Consider the following 14,613-nt stretch of genomic DNA (forward strand, 5'->3'; position numbering starts at 1 on the left):
GACTAGAGTTGGGAAAATGCAAAGGATTACTATGCCCCCCCCTCTCCTGTGTATGTTCCATCAAGACAGATTGTCTACCCCTCCCGAGACCTGCGAGGAGAGTTCGCACAGTAAGATGCCAGTCCCCTCCCTTGAAGAGCCTGTGTCCTGAGATAACTCCCCTGGATTGTAGGTGTGGCTCAATATTTCCAAAGCGGACACTATTACAGGATATTATTAGATGTTCTGGGAAAACATGTTTCATGCTCAAGTTAATTTGGCCATCACTGGATTAAAAAAAGTAATAGCATTCTTTATTTTGCAGATATTCTCGGAGCCTTTAATATGCAAATTGCATTGCCAATCCCAAAGGGAGGGACACAAAATGCAGCCTTTACCCAATGATTTTGATCACAGGGGAATATATTTTTTTTAATAGTACAATGTTACTGAGTCTCAGAACAGGGTGGTAAATGCTGCTATTCAATCTTATGCCTTTGGCTATACAAAAATATCTATAGTTCATTGAATTTTTTACTAAAGAAGGTTATGCTGTTCTTGATATTAGCTTCATTAAAAAGAATCCACTGCTAAAAACAATCCTCTCAAACTGCATCCTGGGAAGATGGAGTGGGCATACTTTTCCCCAGTCTTCCCACACACAACAACTGAAAACCACGGACATGACGTGTAAAGAAATCATAAGAAGAATTTGAAAGGTGAAGAAAAGAAGGCCAACTGGCTAGGGAACTTGTACCTGGGGAATAACACACTCTCCTGGTTTTCTTGTTGCCTCATATATCCAAGGTTCAGAAATGAAGAAACTGGAAATAGCAACAAGCACAGAAGACCAAAAAAATCTCCCACAAAAGTGCGTTTCCTTTAGCCAAAGGACCAGGAAAGGGTCTAACCAGATAGAAAAAGTTGGGACAATGAAAACTCCACTCCCACCAGACACCACAGAAAAAACTGTGGCCCCTACTTTCACCACCACTAGCAAAGGTCAAATAGGGAGTCTAGACTTCCACCCTCAGGAGGCGAGAGCCCCAACCCTGCCACCAAAGTGGAATCAGAAGCCACGTGAAAAGCCCAGACGTCCACCCTGCTGGCTGACACGATGCACCCCCTCCACACGGTGTTCATGGAAACCACACAAGGAGCTTGGACTTCCACCCCCATCCAAGAATAATGATATATCTCCTCCGCCTCCATCCCTGGCTGGGGTCATGGAAAACCCAATGGAGACTGAGGAGCTTCACCATTTCCCAGAGGCAACAAGGCCATCCCCATGGCAGTGTCAGTGAAGATCATGTTGGGAGCCAGATCTCCCACATGGAAGTAACCAGGAGCCCCCTCAGCCCTGGTATTAATGGAGATGAGTGGGGAACCTGGAATTCTACCTTCACGTGTACAAAATCTGTAAGTATTGACTGCATCATTTTTTGATTTTGCTAAAATGAAGGCAAGAAAGTATTATATGAAAGAGTTATTTATAATAAGAATTTATGTTTATACTTACTACTTATTCAAATCATCTGGCCCCCAGATGTATGCACTATATTTAAATTCAGTCAGATTTGACATTTTTGCAAACTTTTAGTCATATAAAAACCATACCTTAAGGCAGCAGTTCTCAACCTGTGGGTCGCGACCCCTTTGGGGGTCGAACGATCCTTTCATAGGGGTCGCCTAAGACCTTCGGAAAACACATATATAATTCCATATTGTTTTGTGATTAATCACTATGCTTTAATTATGTTCAATTTGTAACAATGAAATTGGGGGTCACCACAACATGAGAAACTGTATTAAAGGGTCGCGGCATTAGGAAGGTTGAGAACCACTGCCTTAAGGCAAGTTTAAATTTTTTTTTTTTTTATGAAGAAATACTTGTCAAGATAAAGATATGAAACATTTTATTAAGAAATTTAGATCTTTTACATGTCTATATATCTACCTGGTATGCAGGCTCCCAGTTATATTTCTCTGTGCTCTGCAGGTGTCAGAGGTGGGCCTGCACTTTGGTGTTTCTAATCACGTTAGAAGGTGAGCTACAGTGAAATTAATGACTAGCATTTATTGAGTGCTAACTGTAGGCCAGGCATTGTGCTATGTGCTTACATGCACAATTTCAGCAAATCCCCAAACAACCCATTTTACGGATGACGAAACTAAGACTCAGATAGGCCATGTGTTTTGCCCAAGGTCACCCTGCTAGTTAATTCATGGGTGACCCAGGACTATGTCCTAGCCACCCAACTCCAAAACCAAAACTTCTTGAGTCTCATAAACACAGGTTCTTACAGAAGGAACAGGGGTGTAGCTACTGCCATAGTACAAAGCAGGATTCTCAGGATTTCATTTTGTCTCATTTTGGCCCAAGACAGAAAAGTTGTTAGCTGCGTCTGATTGTTCACCTGGGGATGTTATAGAACAGGGACCCAATCAGGTCCTACTCATCTAGATCCATCTCTCACATGGTCTTAGAGGCTTAGCTCAAGGGAGGGACTCCTGCAGGGGCAGCACGCCATCTCGGTGCTCAGATCTACCAGAACTGGTGCCTTCCTTTCCCCTGTTCCCTTTGTGTCTGAGCTTCAAAGCTCCCCAGGGCCAAGATGAAACAGCGTTTCATGCTCCATGTGTGAAGACGAATAAAAGATAGCTCTTCTTGGCTCAGACACACCATGGGCCCACTCAAACCCTTCAGGAGAACAGGGCAAGGACTGTAGATAAAGATTAAGTCAATTTTTGCAGGAATTAGGCAGCTTATAAATGAAGGCAATATCTGTGTTTGGACAATGGCTACCTTGGGGCCAATATGGCTTTAATGAAATTCTATACATCAAAGCTCTTTAAAAACCTCTGAATCAAGAACATGCAAACTGACCCCCTGCTCCACTGGGCTCCAGTAACCATGGTGAGAAGTGGTGGGCTGAGAGGAGAAACAAGCACCTGCCCGACGGGGCAATCCTGGTTGATGGCTGGAGCTGACCTTGAGGTAGCCCCGCCCCCCCAGAAACCAGGGCTCCCTAACAGGGTGTGTTCACCCCAGGAGCAGGGAGACCCATCCATCCTTCCACCCCTGTGTGCCGAGTAAGAAGGGCCTGGACTGGTCATCTGAAGTGGTGGTTCTCCAAGTGTGGCATGGGGACCCTGGAGCCTGGTAACGTTTTCAGTGGGTCCGCAAGGACTGTTATAACAATGGTGAAATGTAATTTCTCTCCTCATTCTTATTCTCTCACGAGTGTAGAGTGGCACATTATGCCGACCACATGACATGATACCGGAACAGACTGAATTAGAAGCAGGTATGAGAATCCAGCGGGCTTCTATTAAGCCAGGCATTAAAGAGATTTGTAAAAATGTAAAACAATACCATTGTTCTTACTGATTTTTTGTTTTGTTTTGGAAAATGATAGTTATTTTTCCTAAAATGTATATAATTAGCGTGCAATAGGTTTATTTTTTAATTAGTTATTAAAGTTTTTAAAATGTCTGAGTTTTAATTTTAGTTTCCTAAATATCAATAGCCATAACCCACACAAACAAAAGTTCTCTGGGGTTCTCAATATTCTTTAAGAATATAAAGGGGTCCTGAGACCAAAAAGTTTGGGAACCACTGAAGATACTGAGGGAACAGAATGCTCCAACATCATTTAGCGTCAGGGCCTCTGGGCCACACTGTATGCCTGCTCCCTACCTCTTCAGAATAAATAGATGAGTCCAGGTTTTAATCAGCCTATCTTGAATTTAAGGAGACCTTACAATCTAAGAAGGTATTTTTTAATTTTAAAAGTATAGACTGAAAGAAAAACAGAATCTTTATCTACAAATGAAGAAAAGCACTTTGATCTACTGTCATATTAAACCAGTGGTTCCCAACCTCTTTTTGGCCATGCCCCACCTAAGCATCTCTAAAATCCTAATGCCCGCCGCCCCCTCCCCCGTCCCCCGCCCCCCCCCCCCCCCCCGTGACATGTAATTCTTATTATTCAAAAAGTAAACTATTTACATGGAGGAAGCCTAAAAGGCCATTAACTTGGTCTAAATAAGCTTCCAAAGGACATGGCATCCATGAAAGAGAAACATAAAAGAACAAAAGGACAGTTGAAGTACTGAGGAAGAAATCCTTAACTTAGAAATCCTTAACTAAGAAATGGTTAAAAAAAATAATATGAAGTGATATGAAAAAATAGCAAATAAAGTTTCAAAACATATACTAGAGAACTGAAATACATAAATGTCACAATATATATTTATATGCTGTATATGAGGCCCCTAGAACCATAAGAAATGCAAAAAAAAAAAAAATCACTGTTAATAACCCATTCTCAAATTGCCCCCCTTAAAAATCAAATTGTCCGCCTGTGGGGCATGTGCCCCATATTGGGAACCACTGTATTAAACAAAGCAAGTTCTGCCGAACACTGTTTCTAAAAGAAGTGCCCCCTCCCCCTCCCTCCCAGAAAGAGATAGATCTTGGCCAAAGAAACTTGAGAAATACTGGACTTCTGATCCAGTATTTACTGCAGGTCTCAGCGCCTTCAACATGACTGTTAGGCCCCCAGCGCAAGGATGGTGGGCAAGTACAGAAACTCAGCAGGGCAGGAAGCCCTGGCTGCCCAGCAAGGGGCAAAACTGGGAGAACAAGACTCACTCCTAGGACAACATATGCTCCCCTCGCGTGTCACACTGGCCATGCGTGTTGGACCCTGGATCTTTCATATCGCTGGTCACGCAGTTTAGACCCCTGAGCTTTTCCTCCCTAAAGATAACATCTAGGCCTGAGTTCTATTCCAGCTCCAGGCCCAGAAAAGCAGCACAACCAGACAAGTGATGCCGGGGCTGCCTCAGGTCCGGCTACACTGACTAATGACCCCCTGCCTTGGCACCGGCCAATCAGTGGAGGCCACGGCTCTGAAAGAGCACACCTGGGGAGCTGGTGACTATTCTACTATGGCCCTCTCCTGAGGCCTCCCCTCAGATTTCCACCTGCAAGAGAGAGATCAGTCCACTCAGGACAAAGGACCCAGTGCCCGCTCTCCCTCCAAGGAGCACACCTGTGCCATCCCCCCCCCCCCCAGGCATCTATTCCTATCCTCTAAGGGACCCCACGAGACAGCAACCAGGGGAGCACTGGGCAGCAGCAGCTGGGCTGGGCTAACCCCCTGAACCTGTCTCCAAGGCCCCCTTTCCCCTGTGTACCCCTTCTCTTTGGATTTCCCCATCTCCCATCCCCTTTTCCTTAAATTCAATTTTCTTTAATCGCCATGTGGCTATTTAGCCTGCCCACGTAGCACCAACTTCAACCTTTCAACTAGCACTAAAGGGATTGTGAACCTCTATGAAAGACACACGCCACTGTATTTTCCAGATTTATCTGCCCATGAAACTCTTCTCAGGGAGAACTGATAGCACTAGTCTTCCACGGCACACGGCAAACTGCTTCACTCAGTGAAGGATGAAGTGGTCCCCTGAGTGCGGAGAGCTGCCCAGTATCCTGAGGAGAGCTAGGGCTGGCTGCATGCGTACCCCCAGGTGTGCAGCTGTGGCTTTGGTTGGGGGTGGTGTAGGCTGGGGAGCATGCAGCCCAACCAGAGTGAACTGACTTGGGGTGGGGAGGATGACGATGACAGAGAGGTGATTTGGAAGCCTAGGGCAGGCCTGGGGTGCTGGGGAGGGTGGGGGGAAGCAGAAATGGAGGCTTTCCAGAGTTAGTGGGGAACATGGGCAGTGGGGACCGGAGAGCAGAGCCCCCTAGAAGGGCACAGTGGTCAGTGAGAGGTGGGAAGTCCAGGGCAGGTCCTACCTGCTTACCCACCCAGTCAGAGGACAGAAGTTGGGATGGAATGTCCACCTTGGCCCAGAAAGAAGGGGATGACCATGCTCACCTCCCCTGAGCACCTGGCTGCTGGGCGGAGCTCTCGCCCCCGCCCCCCGCCCCCCCAAGGGCAGTTGCTAATCCAGGGGTGAGACCTGCCATTCATTAGGGGAGGTGGAGGCTGATACAGCCCTGTCCCTGGGCTTCCTCACCTGTGAAATGGAGTGACGCCTTCCTCACAACCTCCCAGTGAAATAATCCACGTGAAAGGCTTCGCTCCGTGCCTGGAACACGGATTAAATGTTGTGGCGTTATTATTTCTCCTGCCACGTTTCACCCGGGGAAGCCCTCCACTCGCGCCTTGTCTAGTGTCCCCTCCGCCGGGAACTGGGAGAGGCAGTTAGCTCGGACCTGCCCGGTGGACGCGGACGCGACTGACTGACACCACACGTGGGGACCCGACTGACTGACACCCGACGACGTGGGGACGGGAGCGAGGAGTGGGAAGTGCGCTTCCAGCTCAGGCTCAGCCCGCTCTGGCTCTGCCGAGCTCACCGCAAGCTTTGTTCCCCGTTACTGCGCCCAGGTCAGTGGGCGGGACACAGGCTGAAGGGCTCTGTTAACTCAGGCCCTGAACACAAGCCCTCTTCTCACCCATCTCCAGGCAGGGCCTGCTTTTCATCTGGAGGCTCGGTTTGGTCTCCGAGTGTAAGAAAGCAGCCCGTGCCCGCACCCTCCTCTCCTCCCTGAGGCCAGACCAATGAGCGATACTCATTGTATCAAACCAATGAGTATACTTATTGTATCAAAATACCCGGATCCTGTATGTATTGAAATACCCGGATCCCCCCCCACCCCCCACCCCCCACCCCCCTTCTCAATTGTGAATTGGGGCCTATGGCTTGAACCTGGATGAACTGAACTCACGTAACCAGGACCCGAGGGCCCCGAGCTCAGAGCAGAGGCCAGGCGTCCTGGCTGTCACAGGCAGCTGAGCTTACACCTTCTTTTTCCTTGTCTCATCAGATGGTCCCTCCTCTGCCCTCCAAAGGGGAATGAGGAGTAAAGGGAGAGTGTAGAGTGCAGAGAAAGATAAAAGGTATCGTTCGGCACCTTCCGAGTGTCTATAGACTTTTTATAGACTTGCAGGGCTGTGAGGGAGCCATGCATCGTTTGGGGTACGGTCTTTCTCCACCAAAGCTAGGGTAGGGGGGGGGCCCTTCCCTCCTTTGGGGCTTCCAGCCCCTTCCCAGGCTGAACTGCCCTGCCCTCCTCCTGCCCAGGCCTCCAACCCTCCCCCTGGCTGAACTGGTGGCCGCGGGCTGGCCCCAGCCGCGGAAGGTGCTCTCTTGGGCTCAGTTGATGCCGTGAGCTCTTTTGCTGCAGATCCCCTAGGACTCAGCTTAGTTTCCCAGCAGGACACTTCACAGTTTCCTTTAAAAAAATTAACTTTGATGTAAGCCAATAAAGTATTTTCCTAGGTACCTTTGCAAAGGCAAACATTAAAACTAGTTTGCATTGTTGGAGCCTAATTTGGCAGGAAGCTGGTAGGATGCTGGAGGGAGATTCCTGGCTGGGAGAGGGGTTGTCACATGGGCTTACTTGGCATGAACATAGCTTATGTGAAGGCTGGAGGCCACGGCTTCCTCAGGGAGACCAGGAGTGCTGCTGGGGGCTCTGGAGTCCAACAGATCGGGTCACAATCTCTGATCCATGTGACCTTGGGCCACTTGCTCTCCGCGTTTCTGAGGACAATTTCCTCTTCTCTTGTACACTGAGTTAGGACCGTGGTGAAAATTCAGTGAGGTAATGTGAGTAGAGCACTCGGCACAGTCCTTGGCACCTAATACCCTAGTAAACACTCAGCAAATGGTTAGTTGGCACGAGGAGGTTCGTCCTCACCCAAAACCAGTCAGAGAAACTCATTGCCTCTCCCTCTTGACCTCTTCCTGTACTTGGGTTGAACTGTTTTTTTCCTTAGCCCCCCCTGCCATTCTCATTTGTTTCTTGGTGCCTTTGCTTAGAATTAAACTGAGTCCTTGTCGCTCTAAGAGGCTTTCCTTGACAGCTGAACCCAGACTTGAAGGTTGCTGCCTGCTCAGACGAGCTCAGAGGGGCTGCGAGTGCTTGGAGTGGTGGCAGCTTCAGCAGTCTTCCGGGTTCCCCACGCCTCTCTTGGGGGTGCTCCCCAGATGCACAGTGAGTGGAAGCGACCCTTGCTTGGGTGGCTGAAGGATACTGCGGCTACTGTGACTCCAGCAGGCTTGACAGTCAGGGGCAGTCCTTGGCCACAACCTGGCTAGCATGACTTTTGTTTTTAGTTATAGAAACTTTGCTAAAATAATATTGCATGGACATGTGATGTCGAAAGCTGTTCATGGTGGGCTGTTCTTGGTGCAGTTGGTAAAGGGCCTGGACTCCCTCCCCTGGACTCCTGAGGAGCATCTGTGGACTCCCATGGCTCTGCCCCTTAAAGATTGGAAGCCACCAGGAGGCCGGGGGTTCTGACCCCAGATTGCTGATGGTAACTGGCTACCCATTGTCATCCTCTCAGCTGTGAGATAGAGCAGTACATTGAACCTGATCTGCAGGGGAGTCCAGCCCCTGGGACAACCTGAGTTTAAGAAATTCCATTCAGCTTTGGTTATCTTTCATAGGGAGGGATGGCTACTGTGGCTTCTGCCCAGGCGTGGAGTTAATACAACACAACTCTCTGGCGTGGAGCCTGCATTAATAGAAACCCCAGTAGTGGAATTGTAGGGATCACCTCATAGCATCATCTGTATCCTGGGCAGAGACCGACATGCCTTCCCCTTATCCATCCCCTCATCTGCCTTTTTTTTTTAAAAAAAATAATTTTATTGATTTTTTACAGAGAGGAAGGGAGAGGGATAGAGAGTTAGAAACATCGATCAGCTGCCTCCTGCACACCCCCTACTGGGGATGTGCCTGCAACCAAGGTACATGCCCTTGACCGGAATCGAACCTGGGACCCTTTAGTCCCTAGGCCGATGTTCTATCCAGTGAGCCAAACTAGCTAGGGCTCATCTGCCTTTTTAACAGAACCTCTACCTGAGCAGAGGTGTCAATGGGCCCAGATAAAAATTACTTTTCCAAGAAGCTGTATAGGCAAGGATTCCAAAAGAACTCTTTTAAAAAGCTGATTCAGTTGGCAGGTTCCACTTTTCCAACTCTTTTCTCTCTGCTGAGGAACAAGGATGTGATGGCTGGAGCTCCAGTAGCCATCTGGGAAGCCATGAGGATGAGGTCCATGCCCAAAGATTAGGGTGGAATCTGGATCCATGAGGATATTATAGAACCATCAAACTAGCATTGGTCTGTCTTTTTCAGTTCATTTTAAAATGTGAGGGAGAAAACAAAATCTCTATAACTCATCTTGTTGAAGCTACATCATTGAGGAATTTTATCAGCCAAATATAATTCCTCAGTAACAATACATCATTGCTAGAACCCAGTGATGTGCCCTTGGAGGACAATATTAGTAGTTATAGGTACTATTAGACCAGCTTTGCTCCAATCAAGATGTTATATGGTGGCTGGCTTGGTGAGTTTCAATACCACTTCACCTTTCCTCTGATATCTTTTCTTCATAGAAGTATTATCAAAAAAGTCACTAAACAAGAGGATATATGCAATAAAAATGAAAAAGAGGCACCTAATTATTTGCAAACTAAATAAACACACCATTATCTTTTGACCACAATTTAGAGAAAAGGAGAGGAGAGTTCTGGTCACTGAGGCCATCCATGATTGTAGTGATGTTGGTGGACATGTAAATATTTAAATTATACAGCTATAGAATGTGCTTACTGGTTTGTCTTTATGAACTAGTTTTGTGGAGGCTGGAATGCATTCTTCATAGTACAACCATTTCTATAAATGCCAGATCTGCTCCCCTCCCCCCCACCCCTCCCATATGGTAATTTCCAACCTGGAGCCCATCAGCATTGAACCCTTTCCTCCAGTCCCCAGGAAGCCAGGCTCACCTCCCTGCACACATTCTCACACCTGGAAAGGAAAGACAGCTTCCTAGATTGAGCTGGAATGGCCCCTGACTCTGAAGAACACTGAAGAGAGACCCTAGAGGGGTATCATTTTCTCTGACATGAGTCATTTTATTAGATTAGCACTCAGTGGATGGCAGCTCATCAAGGCATTGGTGCCAAATATGTTACATTTCATCACCAGCAAATAAAGGCAAATTTCCGGGGTGTTGTCTTTGGGGAGTAAATGAAAAGTTAAAGGGCCCTCACTGGTTTGGCTCAGTGGATAGAGCATTGCCCTTGGAACAAAGGGTCCTGGGTTCGATTCCAGTCAAGGGCACGTACCTTGGTTGCAAGCTCCTCCCTGGCCCAGGCCCTGGTTGGGGCATGTGCAGGAGGCCACCAATCGATGTGTCTCTCTCACATTGATGTTTCTCTCTCATTGATGTTTCTCTCTGTCTGTCTCTCTCTCTCCCACTCTCCCTAAAAATCAATGGAAAAATATTCTTGGGTGAAGATTAACAAAAACAAAAACAGAAAAAAGTTATAGGGATTTCTGAAGGAATAATTGGATATGCTCCCACTTGAACTCAGAATTACACTTTTGACCCAGCACAAGTTGTATCTAATTTTATGTTACAAGACAATGCATTGGTCAGGTCTGTGATCAGGGGATGTGAGTGGAGGGTGAAATAGCTCATCACATCAGGAAGTCTTTATCAAAATTCCCCCAACCATTGAATGGGGCTTTAATAATGAAAGTGCTAGTTATGGCCCATGCAAACGATTATAACAGCACAAAATGCTTTTTAGTGATTTCAAGTTAGAATTAGGCAACAGCGATAGGCACAAACAGCCACTTAGGGGACGTGCCAGCTGCTTCCAGTGAAGCTGCTGACATACAAACAGGGAGTGGCACCAAAACAGATAAAATCCAAGTGATAATTTGCCTGCTAATAATTTCCTTTTTTGTGTCTGCAGGATTGTCCTAAATAAGTGGATTCATAAAGATAGAGAGTCAAGCATCACTCGAGTAACAGCAAACTGCTATCCCGAGGGTGAGTGCCCCTGGAGACAAAAGCCAAGATCTTCTGGGAGGCAGGACTGACAAGCACTGGCTGAGAAGTGTTACTGTCTGTGGGTGGCAGCCCAGGCTGCACAACATCTCTGAGGTTCAGGCCAGCCTCTGAGATCAGCAAAGGGCAGCTGTCTGTCACGGAGAAACTGCCCTCCGATATGCCAACATGGTCTGCAACCTTTGCTCTCTCGTCCAACTCCCTTCCCAGTTGGACACTCACTAAGAGCCAGACTACTCACTTCCTCTCCTGCAAGGATTTCCTTGACCTACAGCAGAGATCCTCCTTGAATTCAGTCTGCCCTGCATTTGTAGAATTAAGAAGTCCCATTAGCTTCCTGACTTCATTGACTGTTGTTCTGCTAACCTCACTGGCTGTAAGGGCCCTTCCTCCACGCTCCTCTGCACCGGGTGCGGAGGTGTGTGTTTACGCATCTCTTTGGGTCATTCGGTAAAAGGAGCGACACACTTCTCTCACTTGGCAACATGTTTAAACATGAGCCCCAGTTTTTACTTCTCAACTTACTTTCCTGTCAACACACATGTAAATCTGTACAATCATAGCTCGGGGACACTCCCATGTGCTTTTCCAATATATATTTTCTAAGATTCTGTTTAAATTTAACTTTGGTAAGCTGTCAGCTTTTAAATAGACGTGTATATAACTATGAAGAATTTTGTGCTAAAATCTGTGTGAGAAACCACTCTAAGTGAATGTTTTGTAAGGTTTGAAATTTATAAATTGGATTTGTTTTCAACCCAGGGGAGACTAGTAATCACAGCTTTGATTCTAGGTCATAAAATTAGGTCTCAGACAATGAAACCATCAAAAAAAATTTTTAGTGACTTTTGAAGTGTTGAAATTTTTTTTTATTGGAGTAAATTTTACCTGGTATGTTGAAATGCACCAGTCTTAGGTGCACATTTTGATAAATGTATATATCTGTGTAAGGGTCACCCCAGTCAAGATATACCATCATCTCCAAAAGTTCTCTAATCAATGCCCACCCCACAGCAACAGTGGTTCTGGCTTCTATCACCATCATGAGTTTTGCCTGTTCTTGAATCATCCAGTATATACTCCTTTGGGTCTGTTTTCTTTCAAGCAACATGTTTTTGATCCATGTTATTTGATAATGTTTTCATCCATGTTGTATTTATGACTGATTCTTTTTTATTGCTATTACATGACTATATCACAATTTATCTGTTCTTCTGTTAGAAATATGGGTTTTTTCCAGTTTTTGGCTATAAATAATAGTCATAAACAAAAAATATCTAGTAAGTGAAAAGCAATAGCCTAGTTTACAAATTCCCCCTATCATCTGGTTGAGCGTGGAACTAGGGGAATTTAGATGTGTTCCTCCAAAGGTACTGCTGAGGCCCCCAAAGGAGAGGGCTGCCTAACGGCTGATTTTGTTTGAATGTAGACATGGCTTACAATGTTCTTTTAAGGAGAGTTATCAACCTAATCATCACACATATCAAAATGATCTGGACCTCTTGCCCAAAATGAGTTTCATGTAACACCAGAGGTGGTAGAAAAGATGAATTTTGGTGTTGCATGGCCATAAATGTTCATTTTTATAGTTACCATATATTTATGACAAACAGTAAAGATTTTTCTCTTATAGTAGTGATAGAGGTTCATTTGGCAAATTTAAGACAATGATGAAAAAGTTTCAGGAACTATTTCAGTTGAAACTCAAATGAATGAATTTTACAAACACTGGTATTGTGGTTTAGACTGTAGTGCTAACTAACCCTGCCTTGGCCATTTACTCACTGGGTCATCTTTAGCAAGTTACTCTCCAAGTTTGCTTTAGAATCTAACAAATGGGATATTAGTACAGACTTTATACATGAGGATTAAGTGATAATGTATGTGATACTTGTAGCACATATTGAGTGCTTGATAAACTACTGGTATTTCACTGCAGGAATCAGCAACCATGTGGACAACCAAACATCGACCGGGGATTGAAGACTGGAAGTTATGGGTCTGTGAGGTTATCACTTCTGACTCTCATGAAACACCCAAGGACTTCAAAGGACACAACTTTAAAAAGGTATGAACAGGCAAAAGATATATACCCTGGCAAGCAAGAAAATATCACCTCTGCCCAGCCAGTGTGGCTCAGTGGTTAAGCATCGATTCATGAATGAGGTCATTGGTTCCATTCCAGGTCAGGGCACATGCCTGGGTTGTGGGCTCAATCCCCAGTAGGGGCAAAGGCGTGCAGGAGGCAGCTGATCAATGTTTCTCACTTATCGATGTTTCTCTCTATATCCCTTTTGATTCCTCGCTCTCTCTAAATTCAATAAAAACATATTTTAAAAAGTCACCTCTGACATTCCAAGACTAAACTCTCAATTGTAACACTCCAAATCTCTATCACTGCCTTCCAGGCAAACTCCACACCCAAACCCCAACCACTGAGTTTTCAGGTCATAGAGCAGGAAGGCAGTGAGGGAATGGTGTGAGGCCACGTGGCTCTACCTCGACAGCATTGCAGTCACCCAGGGGGCTTCTCGAGAATCCTGAGCCTGGACTTCCCGCCTGTGGCTCTGACTGGGCAGGGTGGGCCCCTCCTCACTGTGAATACTGCCCGGGTGACTCGAACGCACGGTAGGGTGAAGACACCCTGGTCTGGCTCTCCAGCATGGGCTCAGCTCAGCCCTGACCTCCAGGAGGGGTGCCAGTGTTAACTCCTGATGAGTACAACCACAGACCTCTTCCTGCGGGCTGAATTCTGCAGGCTCCTTGGTGAGTAGCAAAAAGCTTCATTTCAGCAGGCTTAGAGGGAAGAGTGGCCTCAGTTTTTTGATCAATGGGACAGTTTTTTATCTTTCAGGCTCCTTCTGCAGTTGCTTTTCTCTGGTCACAAGGGAGGAGCCGTCGAGGGCATTTGATTTGCTCAGATATCACCTGCAGACCTCTTTCCTGCCCCATTAGGTCTGGCTGGAGGCCCAAGTGAGTTCTTTGCAACTCAAATCTGGATCAGTTTTTGAAATGCTGCCTGTGAGAGCGAAGGGCCTAGGTCCACTAAGCTACCCCAGACTCAGGAGGTCACTGAAAGCAAGTCCGTTATTGTCAATCTGCTCAGGCCAGCTGCAGCTTCCCTCGTCTTCCTGAGTCCGTGAGTCAGGGCCTGGAACCCATCCACAAAGGATCAGGTTTAGGGAAGTCAGTGATGCAAAGCTCAATTGGGTACCAGGCATCTCAAGTCCAGATGCTGGATCCTTGGGGAAATCTGGCAGCCTCTGCCTTCTAGAGGCTGCTTTCTGAGCTGTCCCAGGCATGTGAGACCAGGGGCGCTGGGCGGTCTGACAGTGGGAACTGGCTCTGGTGTCCTTTCAGAAGCCTGCATGTCAGAAAGGCCCCCACTGGCAAACTTGCCTGTACTTGATTTCCATTTCACTTTGGTTCCTGATCTTGGGCTGTAGTCCGTTCAGCAGAAAGCACTTTTCTTTTGGGTCTTGTCCCATATCCTCACACTTATAAGCACACACATTTTAATGTAGGATTTGTATCTCGTTGCAGGATGTACTGAAATACGTCAACACCTCTGGATTTGACTTGCCATATGGATTGTTTTCCAAGGAAGATCCAGGGTGAAAACTGCAAGAGTTGAAAAGGCCTCAGACTTTGGGCCCCCTGGGGCTGGTCTCCACAGGTGGAGAAAGTTTATAAGTAATGCTGCTTGGTATTTTTGAGACTCCTGCTATCATGT

Source organism: Myotis nattereri, assembly GCF_964212035.1.
Source record: "Myotis nattereri genome assembly, chromosome: 7".
Classification (NCBI taxonomy): Eukaryota; Metazoa; Chordata; class Mammalia; order Chiroptera; family Vespertilionidae; genus Myotis; species Myotis nattereri.